Here is a 21,016-nt window from a genome sequence, read left to right as displayed (position 1 = left end):
AGACCTGGTTCGGATTGCAAAGCCAGACGAAATATTTAGGAAAGGTTATAAACAAAATTACACAGACGAAGTCTTCACAGTATTCAAGGTTGCTACCCTTAGTCCACCAACATACAACCTTATAGACGCAAACAACGTTATAATTGAAGGTAAATTGTATGAACCAGAATTAGTCCAAGTGAACGTTCTTCCTGTCAAAGATTAAACATGAGTATTCATAGAGAATTTACTATTGATTTGATATCGAATGCATCAATGGGAATTTTTACCAGTAATACTATGGCCAAGTTTCGAAATCAACTCGCTCAACCATTACAGTTAGATGGAGATTGGCAAGTTGCCCTTGCTTCAATATCATTTCCCTCAAACATCAATAAGGTAAACTCAGCCGAAATAGTTGCGTATGTCAGTTCTGGCGCTGAACTTGATGCTTCACATAACCGAACCGGACAACCTCGAAGAATTCGCAAAGGTATATACAACAGTTCAGAAGAGCTTCTGAATGAGATTTTTCGAATCGCTCAATTGAAAAACTTTGACTATGATTTTGACACTGTAACGCAAAAGTTAGTTTTGAAATTTGGACCTAACGAAGGTTTGTCATTTGAAGATGAAGAAGTACCCAGTATTCTTGGTTTTAAAGGAATAAGATATATTTCGAATCATGGTTTTATTCACATTGGTTACAAGTCAGAAAAAGCAGGCAATTCTTTGAACAGACATGTTGGAGAATTTCCAGTTGATATCACTTGCGGATCACAGTTAATAATTGTATATATTGATATAATTGAACATCAGAACGTTGGTGATGTGAGAGCTCCAGTAATAAAAATCATTGAGTCTGAAAGACGTTTGAGAAACGGTAGCATAAACACAGTGACACCCATACACCACAAGTCCTACACAAATTTGGATTACAAGCCAATATTATCAAACAACATTCAGAACATACAGGTAGAGTTGAGAAACGAAACTGGAAAACTAATTCCTTTTACTGGAACCGGAAAAGTTATAGTCAGTTTAAAATTTCAAAAAATCATTTAATATGGAGGCATACTTCAGCAATCAAGCATCTCAATCAATGCCGCATTTTTCTGGACACTACAGACAAAGAGGCAGCGGTTTTGGAGCGCTTGCTGCAGGTATTGGAAGAGTTGCTCTGCCATTAGCACGCAAATTTCTCTGGCCCGCAGCAAAAAAGATTGGTCGTGATTTATTGGTTCAAGGAGCACCGGAGTTAGTAGAAGTTGCAACCAAAAGAAAGTCAGCAAAACAAGCACTGAAAAGTACAGTAGCCAAAACAGCTCGCAAACAAAGAGGTGGATCTCTTCAATCACGTATTGCATCAGGCCGTAAAATAATTAGACGAAAAAGACGACAATACACGAGACCTCGTTCAAACCAAAAACGAAAAATCTCAACCAGAAGAATCATTTCTCAAAAACCCCGTCCAAAAAGGAGTCGTCTGGATTTTTTCTCGCGAGTGAAAAATGCGAACTAATATTGTGATACCATCTGAAGCCACTCACAGTTCTTTAGACTTATTTGAAAAACCACCTTTGCTGGTAACATTTGATCAATCATTCGAGCAAAAAACAGGACCGCTTTATTCGCCGTCAGGATCATCATTGGAATTTGAAGTTGTTGGTGATCGCAACAATTTTATTGACTTACAAAAAATTTACCTGGAGATCAAGTGTCGAATACTTCAAACAGATGGAACGGATTTGCGCTTCACAGCTGGTGACGCTAATGCCAGTGATCTTCCATATTTTGCTAATAATATCCTTCATTCACTTTTCGCCGACTGTACTGTTTCTGCAAATGGTATCAAAATTTCAACAGCTAATGGACACTATGCACACAAAAGTTTCATAGAAACTGAATTCTCTCATGGGACAGACGCCAAGAAAACCTGGCTGAAATGTCAGGGTTACGAGTATGAGGAAAACCCGGGCACTATTCCAGCAGCAATATCAGATATAAGAAAAAGAACAGTGCGACAATCCGCACGCATAACATTATATGGAAAGTTGGCTGTTGATTTCTTTTCATGTGAGAAACATTTGGTTAGTGGAGTTACGTTACGCATTTCAATGAGAAGATCCCAAGATGACTTTGCCGTCATCAGCGAAGACGCAGCGAAACACTACAAGGTTAAAATAGACGAGGCTAATTTATTTGTCAGGAACATGACGGTGTCAGATAATGTTGTAGGTGCAATTGAGAAGACATTATTGAAAACTCCGGCAATTTACCGATACAATGAAGTAATTACCAAAACATTCTTGGCTACAACAGGCCAACAAAGCTGGAAACATGAGGATATTTTCACTAAAGAGCCAATCAGAAGAGTCATTGTTGCATTATGCGTTGGTACAGCATTCATCGGTACCAACACCGCTAATCCCTTCCATTATCAAAAATTTGGTTTAAGAGAGATAACCATTTATCGAAAAGGTTTTGCAACGGCTGGAACTCCAATATCAACAACTGACAACAAGAGGTTGTACTACAATTCAATGAGTGCATTAGCTTATGTAGAAAATGGCCATGGAATACCTCTGAGTGAGTTCGCAAACCATTATATAATGGTATTTGATCTGACCAGCACTCAAGAGGCAACTCATGACTTTATTCATCCAGAGCTCACAAATTCATCATTGTCTGTCGAACTCAAGTTCGATGCAGCGTTAGCTCATAACGTTGAAAAATTTTTTCTTGGGGAAAAAGCATCTACGATCTACATTGACTCGGCAAGAAACGCATCTAAAAACGCTCTTCCCATGATCACATACTAATGGACGAAGATCAAATTCATCTTCAAGTGAAGAAGTGTAAAAACCTCAAATTCAAATTCAGAGGGGTTTATGCCGCTGATAATTATCCTCTGAACTTGCAAACCAACACATTTATTATTGTTAATGCATCACGATCCAACTCTATTGGAACCCACTGGGTAGTGCTAGCTAAACGATATGCATACCCAATAATATATTTTGCGGATCCACTGGCTCTACCCTTGACTACCTACAAGGATATTTTCAACCGTTTACAACAGTGTAAAGACTTGGAGATAATGATGGATATCATGGAACATAGAAGAGACATTCAGTCTCCACTGCAATCCTCAGACTCCCAGCTTTGTGGTTTATTTTGCATATATATTGTTCATTATTTTTATAGTGAGAAATTTCCATTTATACCTGATGTAAATGAATTAGAGTTGCTAGCTTTTGTAAAACATATGAAGTAAAAGTTAATTTAATTTTGAAACAACAACACTATTTTTTGAATATCAATTTTTACAAAATTGAAATGTTATGAAAGAGTTTGAAGTTTCTCGCACAAAACTCCCGTGGCCACTAAGCAGAATATCCATTATCTGATAAAGAGTTGACGAGTGTTCACCTAGCATAAGCTGACAGAATCGTTTCATAGTTACATCAGGGACTGTAGAAGAACGTTTGTTGACCGTCAAAGTACTAATAGATTTCACTGTTGCCTCACTCAAGAGTGCTGGAAGTTTTTTCTGGTTCTTGGTAACTGCAGAAGAAGTTGATTTTGATAGGTATTCAACAGCAACATGTAGTCGTGAAATTATTGCACCACGTTTAACAAAGTCTTTTTGCGTAGGCTGAATAAGTAATTTGAAACAGTTAACCAGACACGGTATCACCGCAGGTACATAAAGAGAATCGAATATGTTATCATCTTGCGAACCAAATTCATACATAACATGATAATGATTGGAGCCAAATGTGCAACCTTCGATAACTGTTGCAGATGAATGATAACCATATGCAAAGTTTTCAATTGTTGTGTTTTCAAATTTTGGTTCCGTCTCACAAATATTGTACTTGAAACGTTTTTGAAATTTCTTGAAATATTCAGGACTGTTCTCATACATCGCCTCAACCATAACGAACAAAAAAGAAAAAGCTAATGAACAAACTATGAAAGCATAAACAATGACAGGAAGCGAAAGGTATAATAGAAATTATTCCGATTCCTCGTTGACTGTTACAGATGTTTTTGGTATCTTCTTCTGGCGCTGAGTTGGCGTTTTGCCAGCCCGTTTTGCTGGACGCTTCGAGTCATCAGTTGAATCCGGTTTTAGAAGAGAGTCGATCAAGCCAACTGGTTGATCAAGCATTTGTTCTAGTTTTTCAATGTTCTGACATAGCAACAGAAACTCTCGCGCCGAAAGTGTAATTTTTGATTGAAATCCCAATCGACCTGTTCACTATCACGTTTGAACAATTTCAAGGATAAATAGGTGCCAGTGGTATGATAAGTCTTAACAGCAGCCCTAACAAGCCGTTTTTCATTGAGCGAGAGATCCAAATGAAAGTCGCTGTACTCAGCATCCTTAGACAAAACATTACCCTTAATGTTGCATATATTGAGACAAACTGTATCAAAGTAATCTGAAACGATGAATGACTAATACATTACTGTTTGTTGGAATGTAAACAATTTAAAAACCCACGCCAACATGTCTAGACAAGATAACAGCTGAACAAACAAATCCCCCTCCCTACGCGTGTAAACAAATTTATACTCCTTTATATTAGTTAGATGTTTATACGAAATATGAAATTCAAAAGATCGGAAAAAATCTACCCTGCTGAATCAAGACCCATTCAATGTCACAATTGTCCAAGGCAATTTAAAAACTTCCATTCACTAATGCAACATCGCCGGGCCAAGCATTATAAAGGCCATAGCAGAAAACAGTTTTACAAGTCCCGACCTTTAAATCTAAAAACTGACAAATTTTCATTAGCAATGGATAAATTAGCTCACCTCCTCGAGTCTATTCATATTTCTCGAGAGCAACCCAATTGAACTTTGGTCAATATGACATAATTCTATTTATAGACATGACGGAATAATGATTAAATGATTAAGTCAAATAAACAAATCGGTCTGCAACAATTTTTTCAATCTTTCCGTCATTGGTTCTTTCTTGTTGTTCAATATAAGTTTTGTGAAAACTCTTTAGTTCTTTGGCACCTTATTACATTACTGCAAGTCTTTTGTTACTTAACCTTCTTCTTGAATTTGCTTTCATCCTGCTTTTCCATTCACTTCCATATCATATAAAAACAAGTTTTCATTTCTCTTGTTACTAGAATTGGTTCTAGACTCGGTGCTGTTAAGTCTTTATAAAACTTTCCTTACAAAGGAAACTGTGTGCTTTGTTACCGTTTAAATCCGTAAAATCAGAACAAAAAACATCTCAATTGTTTATCCATCACCTGCAATATGGCTGCTGAATATTTAGAAATTGCAAAGACAAGTGAACGAGGCACTCGAACCCTTGTGCGAATGTGTCACAACTTCAAAAATATTGTCCTTGTGCAGGAAAGCTTTGATGATAAGACAGATTTATGGCACACAAAAAACAGCTTTATTGTTCCAGTTAATTACATTGAACCAATACTTGAATACACAAAACAAAACGATTTATTTCATCTTACAAAAACGCCAGAAAAATCGTTACGACAAGAAGAGTCTCCATATGCTCATCAATATTATGGATGTATTACTCCCATTCAAACAAAAAAGCAGGATGTGAAAAAATTGGCGAAGCGAACAAGAAAACTTTTTGCAGACTACGATCATGACTGCATTGAAATTTGGGAGAATCAATTGGGGCAGCTAGAAGAAGTTGAGCAAATATCTGGTTTTTGGAATTTTGATCAGTCGCCAAGTGAAGAAACAAAAACCCCGGAAAGCCTCCCGTTGCTTGTCAACAATTTTTCTGATGATATCAACTTCGATGAAACACCTCCATTGAGCCAGTGCTATGCCCCCGTCAAGAAGGTCATCAAGTTATCTCGACTCTAAACAAAACAAACCCACCTCAAACTCATTGTGCATATTGAACATTTCATTTGTTGCTTTTCATTGTTCCAACGTATGAACTTTGTGTTTCCTTCTTTAAACTAGTTCTTAATTTAATTTTCTCTAACAATCAATCTTAGCGCTAGACATTGCATGATTTTTTGAGAGAAAGATTTAGGCGATGCGGCGAAATTCAGACATTGAACAGACAAGTATGTGAGACATTGCCGTAAACAAATAAGCAAAAACAGACCGGGTTGAAAAAAAACCCAGTTAAAGCTTGAATTTTTTCATATCAAGACAAACAGTCAATAAACATATTTCACTAATTGCTATTATTCAGTAGAGAAAGTGAAACAAAACTAGGCTATGTAAATAAGAAGTAAAACTGAGCTCAGAATCACCTGTGATGAACCAACAAAAACTAGCAAAGCAGGTAAACAAGTGCATCTGTGATATTGACACAACAGTCTGGTAGACTTGCTGCCCCCCCGACCACTATTTGCGGAGCAGTAGCTTTCAGTCCCAAAAGTAAACAAAAAAGACGCGCACTCTGATTGGTTGAGAGTGTTGTGAAAATGTGTCCCCTCCAACAATAAATTTTTCTCATTTGCTTTTTGCCTTAACTTTCAACTCAAGTTACAGAAATAATTTTCAACAGTCTTATCAAAACTAATCAGCAACAGCAAAAAACTTTCATTCTTTCCTCTTGAAAACTTTCACCCCAGTTCCTTATTTGTCTCAAGTTCTTACACCTGTAATGAATTCAGAGAAGTGTAGAGTTTGCAAAAAGACACTTTCAGACAAACGAAGCTTACGTCGGCACATGAAAGATGTGCATAAACATTATGCACAAACAAACGTATTCGTGTGCGATGAGTGCGCATTTGTTAATGAAAAAGTTGTCGAGCTCGAGACGCATATGAGACAACAACACAACTCAACCCACCCACGCTATTGCCTATACTGCAACAAGTTTTTCACAGACAACCTCAAGTACATGGAGCACATGAATAAAAATCATGGACTGCCAGTATGGGATGCTAATGCTGAAAACAACCCAAACTCTGGAATTCTTCCGTCCGAGCAAGCTTTCGGCGGTGTTTTGAAAACATATGACATACCAGTGGGAGAACATGAAATAGACTTGCTAAGTTTCATGCGTAGCAAACGTGATGAGATTGAAAACGTTGTTCAACTCAACACCCAAAATCAAGCACAAAAACTTCAGTTTAGCGCACTGGTACAACTCACAAAACCAACGAGCGATGAAAATGTTAGCAGCCAGCCAGATCGCATCAAAATATACATCAACTCAAAAATGCAGCGGGTCGACTTCACAGGCTTGAGCAAATCCTGTTTCGCTGGAATGGTTGAACAAATGCTGCTTGCCTTGAACAACTTTGCATCCCATGGTAGCGGCTGGACAGTAGATAGCATTGAAAACATTGAATTGAGGCTCGCCAGGTCAAAACCAATTGCTGCTTCCTCATATTTAGCTCTGCCTACTGAGCTAGCAAAATGTCAGTACCTGTTGAACATTCGAAACCGACAAGACGAGAAATGTTTTCTCTACTGCTATACAGCTCAGTACCATAACACATTCGGACCCCGGTTGATACCCGCCAATGCTTCAAGGAGACAAAAGACAAATCCAATAATGTATAGTTCGGAAAATCCAAGAGCAAAACAAGCGGCTGGTGATTTCATGATGCCCATGGCTTTTCACCAGATGGAAAAATTTGAACTGCTGAACTTGGTACGCGTTAATGTTTTTCGACACTCGAACAAGAAACTGATTCCTTTCCGCATATCAAATAATAAAAACTACAATTTCAATCTGGATCTGCTCTTGCTTAGTGATGGATCAATGCATCACTATGTCCTGATCACAAATATCAAGGCACTTATTCATAAATATCTTGGAAAACACCAGCGCATTGACAACCATTTGTGTCGTAACTGTTTCCACATCAGCACCTCATTGGATCGACATGAGAGACATGAAGAAATATGCCATCAAAACACGCAAGCAATAATTAAAATGCCGAAAGCCAAACAGCAAAACTTTGAATTCAAAAATGTTCAAGCCCGATGGTTTGCACCAATAGTTGGATTTTTCGATCTGGAGTCAATAATTGAACCAGTTGCTAACACTATCAATACACAACAAAACTCAGTTACTAGAGCATTGGAGGAACACAAGCCGTGTAGTTATGCTTTGCTCTTCGTTGCTTTAAATGAAACAAAGCCATTCTACTTCGATCTCAAATGTGGTCCGAATGTCATGCTTGAATTTGTTAAGTCACTGGAACAAATTGCTAGGGATATATACGACGTGAAACAACAACACAAAAACTTTGCCGGCGAGCCAACAATCACTAAAGATCAAGCTAGTTTGTGTTGGATTTGTGAAACTGAATTGAATACATCCTCACAAGATCCCACTGTTCTAGACCACTGCCATTTCACAGGAAAATTTTTGGGATGGGCACATGCGCAGTGCAATTTGAAACGCAAAACTCTAAACTTCACCCCCCTATTTGCGCACAACTTGGCAAACTATGATCTTCATCACGTAGTATTAGCACTACAAAGTCTGAATGACAAAAACACAATTTCAGTTGTGCCAAGCACGAGTGAGAAATTCATCTCATTGCAAATTGGAGTGCATATGAAAACAACACAAAACAAGAAAGGTGTTTGGACAAGCCAGTATGAGTATATCAGACTATTGGACTCATTTAAGTTCATGAATGCATCGCTCGACAAGTTGGTACAGAACCTGCCATCTGATCAATTCACCTTATTGGAACAACATTTTCAAGCGTGGCCAACAACATCGGTTAATTTGCTAAAACAAAAAGGCTCGTTCCCTTATTGCTTCGTCGATAGCTTTGAAAAACTGCAAGAGGCCCAGCTTCCCCCTCTCGAGAAATGGACAAACAGTTTGCAGCAGTACGAGGTAACAGTGAGTGAAGATGAATACAAGCAAGCCCTCGAAGTGTTCAGTTTATTCAAGTGCAAAACATTGGTGATTACTACAATTTGTATTTGACAACAGATGTGTTTCTCCTCGCTACAGTAGTACTCTGCTTTAGAAAAGTGTGCTATGATACATATGGGCTCGACTGCTGCCAGTATTACACGGCTTCCAACTTGTCAGGAGATGCAATGCTCAAAATATGCAACCCTCAACTACATCTTCTAACAGAAAGGGAACACCTCGACATGGTAGAAAGTCTTATAAGAGGAGGCGTGAGCTCGGTTTACAGCAAGCGGCTCTGTCGCGCAAACAACAAGTTTCTTTCGGACTACAAACCGAAGAACATTTCCTCATTCATAATAATGATCGATGCCAATAATCTGTATGGAGGAATCATGGAAAAATTCCCCCTACCCCTCCATGATTTCGAAATGTTTGACAAAAGTGAATGGACCGATGAGGAAGCCCAGGAAATTTTGCGTCGAATATTGAATACGCCTGATGATGATGAGGTTGGATACATAGTTGAAGTCGATTTCAGTTATCCCGACAGCCTGCACGATCTACACTCTGATTTTCCTTTGGCGCCCACAAAAGATGCGATTGATGAATGCTGGCTCAGTGAGTATCAAAGCAGCTTGTTGGCCGACATGCAAATTAAAAAACCCCCGCAGGTGAAAAAGCTCATTCAGACGTTGTTCGATAAACAGAATTACACTCTGCACTATCAAACCCTCAAACTCTACGTTGAACTAGGATTGGTGGTGACCAAGCTTCATAGAGTGCTTTCGTTCAAACAGCAAAAGTGGCTGGCACCCTACGTACAACTGAACACCGAAAAGCGAAAGCAAGCGAAGAATAAATTTGAGGAGGATTTTTTCAAATTGATGGTTAACTCATCGTTTGGAAAAACTTGTGAGGGAAAGCGAAACCGAATGAAAGTCAGGATAACCCGCACGGAAGAGGAAACGCTAAAGTGGACAGACAAGCCCGAGTACCAATCATCAAAAATTATTAGCGAAGATCTTGTCACAGTATGCCTTCAGCAATCAGAAATACTTTGGGACAAACCAACCATAGTGGGTGCCTGTATATTGGATTTGGCAAAGAAGTTCATGTTCGAGTTTCACTACAAAGTCATGAAGAAAAACTTTGACTGCAATTTACTTTACTCAGACACGGACTCTTTCGTATATGAAGTGCGTTCAAGAGACTTCTTTGCAGAAATACAACGGAAAAAGTCGGTCGCTGAACAGTTTGATTTTTCAAACTTTCCACCAGAACACCCCTTGTATAGCAGGGACAATGCACGTGTCACTCTTAAATTCAAAGATGAGATGGGAAGCCGGCCAATTGCTGAGTTTTGTGGACTCAAGCCAAAGCTGTATTCAATCAAGCTCGCTGAAGGCTAGTCTTTTTCACTAGCCCCCCCCCCCCTTTCACTCTACAAACACAAGTAATCAAAACAAACAGGCATATGCAAATCATTCTAGCAAATAAAGTTTGTTTGGGTATGGAAACAATGGAATGAATTTGAAATAAACTAAGTTTTTTTTTTCAGGTTGCACCAAACAGTCAGCAAAAGGGGTCACAAAAGATGCACGTCGCAGCATGACGCATGAATTGTACAAGCAAACTCTTTTGGGCGGTGAGGTGGTGCGTCTGCTCAACACGAGAATAGCTTCAAGCAACCACAGGCTGCACACAATTGTGGTCAACAAGAAATCTTTGTCAGGCTACGATGACAAAAGATTTATTATGAATGACCAAGTTTCCATGCTGCCCTATGGTCATCGTTCAATAAGAGAGGATATGTTCTTCAAATCAATAATGAATGACCCCGATTGGGGCGCCGATGACTTGGGCGAAAGCGAGCAGGAAAGCGGGCAGCAGGCGCAGGAAAGCGGGCAGCATGCGCAGGAAAGCGGGCAGCATGCGCAGGAAAGCGGACAGCGGGTGCAGGAAAGCGGGCAGCGGGCGCAGGAAAGCGGGCAGCATGCGGATAGCTCGCAGCGGGTAAAAAACAAAAAGCAGCAAAAAAACAAACGTCAAACGCAACAGTCAGCAAACGTTCCACAAACTAATAGCATTCTAAACACAAGTTTCAACTCAATTCCCGACCCAGGTTTTCACCAGCGAAATTATAGCGAGGACGAATTGAATCAAAATTTGGTAGATTTTGACAATTTGTCAGAGTTTTCGGACAGTGGTTCCTCTACAGACGCAGCTTGCGATGGATTCATTCTAAGTCAAGCGATGGAAGATTCAGATAGCAGCCCCCAACCTCTAATCACAATTGATGAACAACCTCCAGCCAACCTCCCAGTAACAATTGATCAACAAAATCTGCAAGATCAACCACCTACCAAAAAGAGAAGACGAGCAAGAATCATAGAAAGTAATAGCGAAGAGGACTGACGAACCAAAGAAAACTAAAAAGTCTTGTCTCATCCTGTATTTGTACCTATATTGTCCAAAAAACACTTACAGCCGGGCTTATATGGCCCAATTGACTTTTTTAAAAAGTTAAATTTGTACCGTCCCCCCTTTTTGGGCTAGAAATTTCTTGTGTATAGTGAGAGTTTGTGATGGTGCACGCGTGAAGTGTGAGAAAGTGAAAGGTGTAGTCCAACGTACCAGGAGGGGTTGAACTGCCACAGCGTGTGACAGAGCACAGTTCTTCCTGCACATATCAGACTGTATCAAAATTCGTTTTTGCAACAAATTTGTGTCGCAGAGAACCTATTAAGTCAGCTTTTCAGCTGCCATACATGCAGGGTTTCTCTTATTATTGTGTTACACCCAATAAAAGTTAGCAGAACCGGATGATTTTTTGAAAAATAGTTCCTACCCATATATCCGGTCTACTAAAAACGATTTTTCTTACTCAATTGTTGCGCAGGGTGATGTGTAGTTGTCCGTTTCCCAAATCATGAACAACCCGGTCTTGACGTTCAAAAATTTCTGGATTTTTGCACTTCCCGCAATGGCAGATGTGCAAGTCAATGAAGCCTCTGTTGAGGCAAATTTTTATTGGTCGAAGTGATATTCCTGAAAGAGAACTGCTGTTGAACAAAAATTGATAATTGCTCTCATGTGCACCTATTTTTTTTTTAAAAAACTGATTGAAAAGCGTATTGGATTTTGAATTCCGGTGCTCAAAATATATTTTTGAAAAAATGAACAGAGAACAGCTTTAACTGCAGTGTTTTGTAAAACCAAAGGTTTCACAAATTTATTATTGACTTCAGGATAATTTTTGAATGCACTAGGAGTATTTGACTACTTTGTCTTTCGGATATTTTGCCCCCCCCCCCCAATTTAGTTAGCGTAAATCATTTAGACCCCCTCCCCCATCCCCAAGGCGCACGTTCAATATTTTTACAAAGTAGCATGCTAAATAGCAAAACGTAAATTGTAACTAAGGGACATGAAACAGGGGGAGAAACAGAAATAAAACCTCTGTTCAGACACTGTTTTATTGGTCTTAGCACAATATCTTTGAAAAAAAGATCATATCAATGATTTTGTTAAAAACTGTTTTGACTTTAACATCACAAAAAGTGCTGCCGGAAAACCGTGTTGACTTTTACATTTCAAATGATTCTGCCCGGACCTTCAAAAAACCTTAAAAAAGTAGGAGAGGTAACCGTTGTTCCCAAATTGTGCTTGATTTCAATACTGATTTTATCTTCAATCTGTTAGACAACCTTAATATAAAGCTTTGAACATTCTCTTTCAAAAACTTCTTTCTTTTTTTTTCATTCATATAACGTTAACTCACTTGGTTTGTCACCTGATTCCACCATTGAATATGCTTGTTTTTATTCGTTTACAAATTCTGGAGCAGGTTTGAAGTGTTGTCAGTTGATCCCGATCGAATAGCAGTGAAAACAATCAGAAGATTCCCGAAATCACCAAGAAGTGAGAAAAGTGTTTTTTTCTGCAATCACTGCTTCCGGATGCAAGGAATTAGCGAGCTCTTTGTGTTTAAGGGAATATTCAAAAAATCAGCAAATTGTCTCACTCAACAACTACAAGTTTATTTCGATTAAAACTAGATGGCATTTCCTTAACACGGTACTCAATTCATTCTTCGCAGAGTTTTCGAAGCCAGTTTCTTTCCAATAAATATTAACAATGATTCCTGTCAAATCGTTTTTTTTACTAAACAATTTTAAAATATTCCCCATATGTCTTTAGCACAATAGAAGCTTGCTAATTCCTTTCTTTTTCAACATTGAAAACCTTTTCCGGTTACTTCTTGTTGTCTGGGTCGAATACAATCGATAACTCTCAATTTTTAAGCTAACACAGACTGATTATTATTATATCCAGTTTCTAGTTATATTCTGTTAAGTTATAACTATGATCTGTTAAATTTTGTGGGATAACTATTATATTCAAAGATGATCTGCAAAACTGTCTCAGATATATGCAAGTGAATACCAAAGAAATAACCTGTAGAATGGTTAAAATGTTCCAATTGTTAAAAATATTAAGATATACTCTGCTGATAAATGTTCAGACAAATGTTTTTTTAGCCAAAAATGTTTATAAGCTGGTTTCCCTGGGTCCCCTGAAACCCTTTATTTAATTCCCATAATCTTGATTTTTTGATGTGTCGGCAATTTTTTCTAAGATCTTGCCGCAAAAACCTAGTGGGGGACCAAAAAACCTAAAAATCTGAACATTTTTGGCTAAAAATCTGTTTAGGTTTTGCTAAAATCGGATAAATGCACGCTTAAAATTTACAGCGGCGAACAATAGCGCTTCTAAGTGACTGAATTTACGTAGTAAAACAAGGTCTAGCTAAAGCGAATTTGTCTAGCGCTGCACAATATGGCGGGAAATTAGCAAAATTTGCAAAGAATTAGAACTGGTTTCAATTAGCCTAAGAAAATATTAGACGAATGGAATAATAATATAGCCCCATAAAATCTTCAAAAAAACTGACTAGAACCTCAAAAATTGGGGGGACATTTTATTCAGATTTTCAAAATTTTCAATTGTCCCACCCCGTTGTTGTCGGGCCGAGAAAATCAGGCTTCCAAAAATGTCCGTCCCCCCCCCCCCCCCCCCCCCCCGTTGAGGTTCTAGTCACTTTTTTATACTACTGGCATAGCTTCACAATGGAACGATTTATTGCAATGAGTTAAGGAGATAGTTTTCTTTTTTGAATTCCAGTAGCACTGGTGAATTTCTTGATTGAATATGTAGACGCAAAGAAGTTCTTTTTCTATCTGGATATCCAGTTTCTGGGTGTCATAGTTTCCAGCAATACTATCAACAGAACCATCGTCCGAAATGATGAAAATATTCGTCATGCTAAGATCAAAGGAAACACTTCGGACTTTTTTCCGATAAACACGACACCTCAATTGTTTTCCTAGCTCACTACTTTGATTGAGGGATTGAACTTCGTGAGATAGTACAGCACCACCGGATACTACCAGTCGATAACAACTAGGAGGCCAGGCATTCGGTCGCACTTTTGACGAATAGCGCTCAATTGTTACACTTCCTGGTTGCGTAGACGAAAGCCGACCACCTGAACTTGTTGACTCAATTGCAACCGCATCGTCGCTTCTAACACCTATTAAGTTTGACTCCAGCGTTTGTATAACACTGTTCTTAATTGTGAGAATACTTTTTCCAATTTCTGCAATATCACACTTCTCGCATAAATTGTCGGACATCACAGAATCTGCTTTATGCGTGCACTCTAATGACCGACTCTTCAGTTGTTGGAAATGATATTTCAGCTGGCATCCATCAAGGGAGAGTAAATTTCGGGCCTCACTTTGCAAACTACCTACTTGTTCAACCAGCCTGTCTCCTTTTTGCTGATCACATTTATACTTTTTACTAACAACAGCAATGAACGCAGTTCTCAGGTCTTCCGACTCTTTTTTGATAAACTCTTCCAAAACTTCCTGACCACTATTCTGGACAGATGATTTCAATTTAGATTGCAGAGGTTTTTCGCTCATTTCAGATTCTGTAAGAATTTCAAAGATTTCTTTTCTCAGCTCTTTCTCTCGTTCCTCGACAGATCCTAATTGATGGTCCCTGTGATCACCAAGGCATTTGAGACAAAACGTGACATCGCCAGTCCGGCAAAATTCGCTGTGCAGATTCTTGTGCACTGAACAAATTACAGGAGTTTGACCTTTCAAATTTTTTACTTCATGATCTTTTCTGATATGCTGAAGAATACAGCTATCACAAAGTCCCTTACTTTTTGATAAATCTTCAGTTTTCCGTCGTTTTTTCGACGGTTTGAGAGAACTCTCAGGTTCGGGTGAACCGCCAATAAGCTCTTCACAAGTTTCACACGAATAAAGAGTGTCTTCAGGCAAATCACAAGATGAACACTTTAGAGTAAAATTAGAAGCCATCATAAACTGAAAAGTCAAAAACAATTTTTGTTATTCAAAACATCAAATACAGCATTGCTTATAAACAAGTTTCAACATGCATCATTGCTTATCTATTATTCCCTTGACAGAAATACATCCCGTCTTCCTGGGTCAGTTTTTCAGAAGACCTCGCAATGCTGAATAAACGGATAAACAAAAATGCAATGAAACAAAATATGACAAGATGCTCTAGCTTGAATGATTAAAGCGACATAAATCACCGAACAATGAATGGCAACAATCATCGAATGATGAATTTATGCAACCTCACTGTGAAAATTAACATAGTTGATTTTTGGCCTCAAGCGATCCTGTACTATCTGTCTCAGAAGAGGTAAATGCACACTACGATCGGATGAGTTGCTCTGAAATGATGGATGTTTGACATTGGAACCAGGTTCTTGTAAGGGCTGGCCGAATCATTAACCCCAATAATTGAAGAAACTGGAGTTCATGTCAACACCTCCTTTCGAGGACAAAAGGCAAAACAGCAACTTAAAACGACCCCTTTGCATCATGTATTTATGCCTTCCCATCATTTCCGTGCATCGTGCACTTGAGGGTTAACAAAACTTTTAAAAAAACTGCATCACGTCGGGTTTTATTATCTGACCATTAATAAGACAAAAATTTGAATCGTTTAAACTAAAGATTTTCCTCTCTCTAGAAGCAAGAAACTGAATTATCTATCCCCCACATTGTTTGTCAACCTTTAAAAAGTGCAATTAAAAAGAAATGCAGGAATGAAGTTCGAACTGAGCACTTTATGACCAGTTAGATGAAAACTTAACTTTAGTTTTTGGTAGCAGCTTTTCGTAGCAGATTTCTTTTCCTCGAAAATTTGAACCTCCTTTACTTCTGCAAGTAATGCAGAATTCGGCCAGTTGCACACGGTGCTTTCAGACAACTTTGATTTTGATCAACCATGACGACCAGGATTAAATATTTGTTAATTATTTCATTAACTTTTGGTTAGTAAACAGTATCAAAATCTCCTGCCATTGTTCTCAATAGTGGATTCAAATCGATTTCAGAGAACTTTTATTAAGTTCAAGGTTAAAATTTCAAAAATTGCTTTCTCGGCTTTTCCATCGCTCTTCATCATTTACCTGTCGATGATCCTTGTGGTTTTTCATAGCATTTGCTGCAAAACTCAATAAAAAAATTCTAGACTTTGGCCAAACTCGTGATGCGGAATTTCCGTACACTAGACAAATCACAGGCTTTCAAAATCTTCCCCTCGCGGATCATGGAAAAAAATCTAAACATAATTTGAATCAATTTGAATTTCAGATGTCCTGCTTGAAGTACCTGTAACACTTCTGCTAAAGGCAGCCAACATTACAAACAAACAGCAGACTTTATGAAACTTAGAACAACAAGCAGAAAAAGTGTATGAATCAAGCGATCCAGGGTATTTGAACTAGATGCAATGTTCACGGACCTCAGAGAAGCATTCGTTTTTCAGATTAAAACATATTTGATCTGATCGTCCACCACTAATATGAAGGGTTACATAAAACAATACTCTCTACAAAATCAAAAAGCATTTGGAGTTTTGATCTAATAAGTGATCCAGATCTGTGGTCAGTGTGCTTTCAAATTTCAATTTGTCGACTCAAAGATAGGAATCGACGTAATGCCGAGGGTCTTAGGATTACAACTAATCTGAGCAACTGGTTATAATTGTTCCGACCCCTCTTGAGGGGGGGGAAGAACTATATACTCAAATGAGTTTTTTTTATCAGTCAATTTTGGCCGATCGATTTATTCGTCGTAGAGAGTTGAGACTGGCATCATTAGGAAGCTTGTCCAGCGTAGAATATGGAATTAAAAAGATTTTTTGATTTTCGTTTTTTACAGGGAGATATCGAGGTTTAAACTTTCGAGAAAATAGAGTGAATTCCGTTGATTTGACTAAAATTTTTGACTAAAACTTTGCCAATTTTGCTAAAATTTAATAAAATGTTAATAAAATGTTGATCAAGTAAATGTTGATTTTGTTTTTAAAGAGACAATATATTGTCGGCGGTTTTTATTGAATTTTTTTGTCACAAATACCGGCTAAATATTTCACAAAATTCAGACTTTATCATCAAAAACAGCACGAAATAAGTTTCTTTAGTCCACTCTGATTAAATTTGCAGGAAGTGCACACCCAAACACCACTACCACAATCTTTTTAGACTGAAAAGGGGGCTAATTCTACTTCAATTTCCGTTGAGATTGCTCTGTAATTAAAACTTTGCCGGTTTTTGCTAACTTTATTCATTGATTATCAAAAACGCAGCATTTATTTTTTGATTTTATAACTAACAAAATATCTATATCTATGACATTCGAAAAATTAAATATTCCTGATGTACAAAATTTGGAGGAGCAGTTTCGACCATTACAATCCAAATATAATTCGGATTGTCATCAGTCGGTTTTTTATATAAAAAAATCAATCTTTTTTATATTAATTAAAAAACAGAACATCTCAAATCAAAGCTCACTAGTGATAGGTCATATTGGCTTCCTAATTAGCTCCAAATTAATTAATCTAGTTGATTGCTTGAAAGCTTATGGTCGTTTTGACTTTTAAAATATTTGATTTTTAAATAAAAATGGCCTATTGAACTTTGCCTCCATTTTTCTCTTAATTTATTCAATTTGTAGCTTAGTGTCAGCAATCAAGTAGTGCGCCTTCTTTTTATTGAATTCAAAATCGGTCTTTATTGCGATTTTACGCTTTAGGTTATGGTGTTCTGGCTTTGATACTACTAGATTTCACAATTTTTAAAAAATTTTTAGGTATTTGCCCATTTTTCTTGTTTTTTAGTTTTGTCAAGTTATCGCGTTATTGGCAGTTCATATATCCCAGTAATCGCGTTCAAAATAACGCACAATTGATAATATTCAAATCCTCAAAGATATAGATTGTGGTTCCTTACCGCTTCGACAATACTTTCTCGAAGAATTTAAATGAATTTTGTCTTTAATCTTTAACTATCGTTTTTACTTTGTCTTTTTAGTTTATTTAATTTCCTGTTAATGACCCGGTTTGATTGGCTTTTCATGAAAGATTAGATGAGCCGATTTTCTGATAATAGTAGATAGCTGATGGCTTTCATGAATTCGAAAACAATTGTTTTCCAAAATGAAAAAACACTTTAAATTCGCATTTTTGTTCCTTTTATTGTCTGTTTGTTACCTGATCTCGTTAATTAAAGTATAAAGATGACATTATTTTTGTCAGAGGAAGGTGTCAAAAGGGATTGATGTAACAAAATCTAATGTTTTTAAAGAATTCGTTATGACTCGGGTTTTTTTTACAAAAAAAAAAGTAAATTAATTTTTGACTTTGCCATATTTGACGTTCTTTTTGTAGACCTAAGACATGTTCTGGATAATTGCAGGTCTCAAGAAATTCCTTTGGAGGAATAAACGAACCTATTCATTTTTTTCATTTTGTAATTAATGGCTTTCATATCTTTGGAAATAAATTTTTTTCGAAAAAAAAACAAGTGTTACTTAATATTTCCTTTTTCTTTTTTGGTCTAATTGTTACCTAGTTTCATTAACGAGAGCCCACCTAACACATTTCAAGGGAAGGTGTCAAAAGGGATTGGGTCATGAAATCTAATGTTTTTATAGAATTCGTTATGACTTTATGGCTTCCACAAGGGTTTTTCACAAAAAAAAGTAAATGAAACTTTGATTTTTGTCATATTTGACGTTCTTTTTGTAGATGTAAGACATATTCTGGATAATTGCAGGTCCCAAGGGCTTCCTTTGGAAGAATGGACGAACCTATTCAAATTTTTAAATTTGTAATTAATGGCTTTCATGTCTTTGGAAAAAAAATTTTTTTGAATAAGTACTATAAATTTTTTTTTTTGTGTAATTGTTACCTAGTTTCATTACTGAGCGGTCACATAATACATTATTGGTGTTCGACGAAGCTGCAATCGAAGATATTTTGAGGGCCAAAGTAAGGCTTTACGTCTTCGAAAGCATTTTCTGGCAAGTTTTAATTGATTTTTTGTTAATTGTCTATTTGTTGTTCTTATTGTAACTTAAAAGAAAATGAATACCGACAGTTCTTAATTCCCTTTTGTAGAAGCATTGGTAATTGTAAACCTATGTGATATTTTAGTTGATTCCTAATGGTTTTCGTTACATTGAAATTAAGTTTTTTAAAAAAAAATCAGCGATTTTTCTAACTTTAAAGTTTCTGTTCTCTTTTGTCTAATGGTTACCTAGCCTTATTATCAACTAGTGAAAAACCAATTTTTTCTGGTGAATTAAACCTTATTTTGTTTAGTTTCAGTTTTATCTGACGCTATTTTGACTTTGTTATTAAGTTTTGTTTTTAAAACGGACATAAATTTTTTGATGTAATTAATGTTTGTTGTTGTTGTTTGATTTTGCCGTTCGTCTTCGCTCTCTTTCTTAATATTGGCATATCGCATCAATCTAAAGCATCATTTTTTACTCTACTGAGTTATTTGCTTTGGAGGCTATCTTTTCGTTCATACACCAGTTTTTTTTTGAAAAATACTTGAATTTTTGTGTTTTTCTATCTGTTCCTCATTTGGTAGAAAATTATGCCAAAATTGTGGATGAGCGGGGTCGGAACCTTATGTGCGATTGCACATTAACGAGCCTCCTTGTTCGAAAGATAGACTCAAAACCCTAAATTTATTAGACAGAAACGTAAGTTTTGATTCAGAACCGTCTTATGTAAAAGCGCAATTGTCGAAAAAAGGTATTGTAGTATTTTATATTTCATGATATACAGCGCAGGGCGTTGCCGAAAAAGCGTCCATATTTAAGTCAGTGAGAAAAATGATGGACAGATGATTCGACCAAAAAGGCAGAGAAAATGTGTCGAAACACTTTTAACGCAGTTAAAACACCAATTAAGAAATGACTAGAAAATTGAATAGAAGTCGAATTCTCACTAAAAAAAATCAAATTTTGATATTTCGTACACTTCTCAAAAGCAGCTCGAAAAATAGTTCTAGACAACAGCAGCTTTTTTGCAATCACAAACTCATCACCAGACTTTTAAAATCAAAACAAAAATGGTGCAATAAAAAATAGAAATCGCGGTGGTCGTCCCCTGACATTTTGTGCTGGATGCAAATGCACATGGCAGCAGTGCTCAATGTTCTGCATATGCTCTGCTTCTGTTGGTCTGTGCAAGGGACATTCTCACAACAGCGCTTCCATTAGACTCAAACTTGGTTTCTCGAATTTATTTAATTACTACCTTATGCAGTAATCAGTCTTTCTTTCTGTTGTGTCTACAATTTTAGCAGCTATCAAGGACAAGAATGACAAACTCGAATAAATTTACTTGATCCAATATTTATTTTGCGACCTAAACGATAAAAAATAAATATTATGGAAATTAAATGATCAAAAGTGAGCTCATTCACAGTTTCGTTACCTCCCGTTAAAAAACAAACAAACAAACAAAAGGATATTTCTTAGAGAAGAAATCAATTTCGTTATAGTTTCGCAGTCGAATTGGTCTTTGCTGTGAGTGAGAGAAATGCAAGTCTTGTCTGAATTCCAGTAGTACTGATTAACTTTATGATCTGACTTATAAAAGCAAATAAATCTATTTAATATGCTGATATCAAACTTCTAGGTCTTGTATTCTGCGCTTTAAAAAAACAAAAGAATCAGGTTCTAACTGTACAAGAACGCTAGCATTCAGTGGTCAAAGAACATATATTTAATCTGTTTAGGAAAAGATCGA

Source organism: Convolutriloba macropyga, chromosome 13 (assembly GCF_964194025.1).
Source record: "Convolutriloba macropyga chromosome 13, txConMacr16.3, whole genome shotgun sequence".
Lineage (NCBI taxonomy): Eukaryota > Metazoa > Xenacoelomorpha > Acoela > Convolutidae > Convolutriloba > Convolutriloba macropyga.
Note: the sequence above shows the minus strand (reverse complement) of the source record.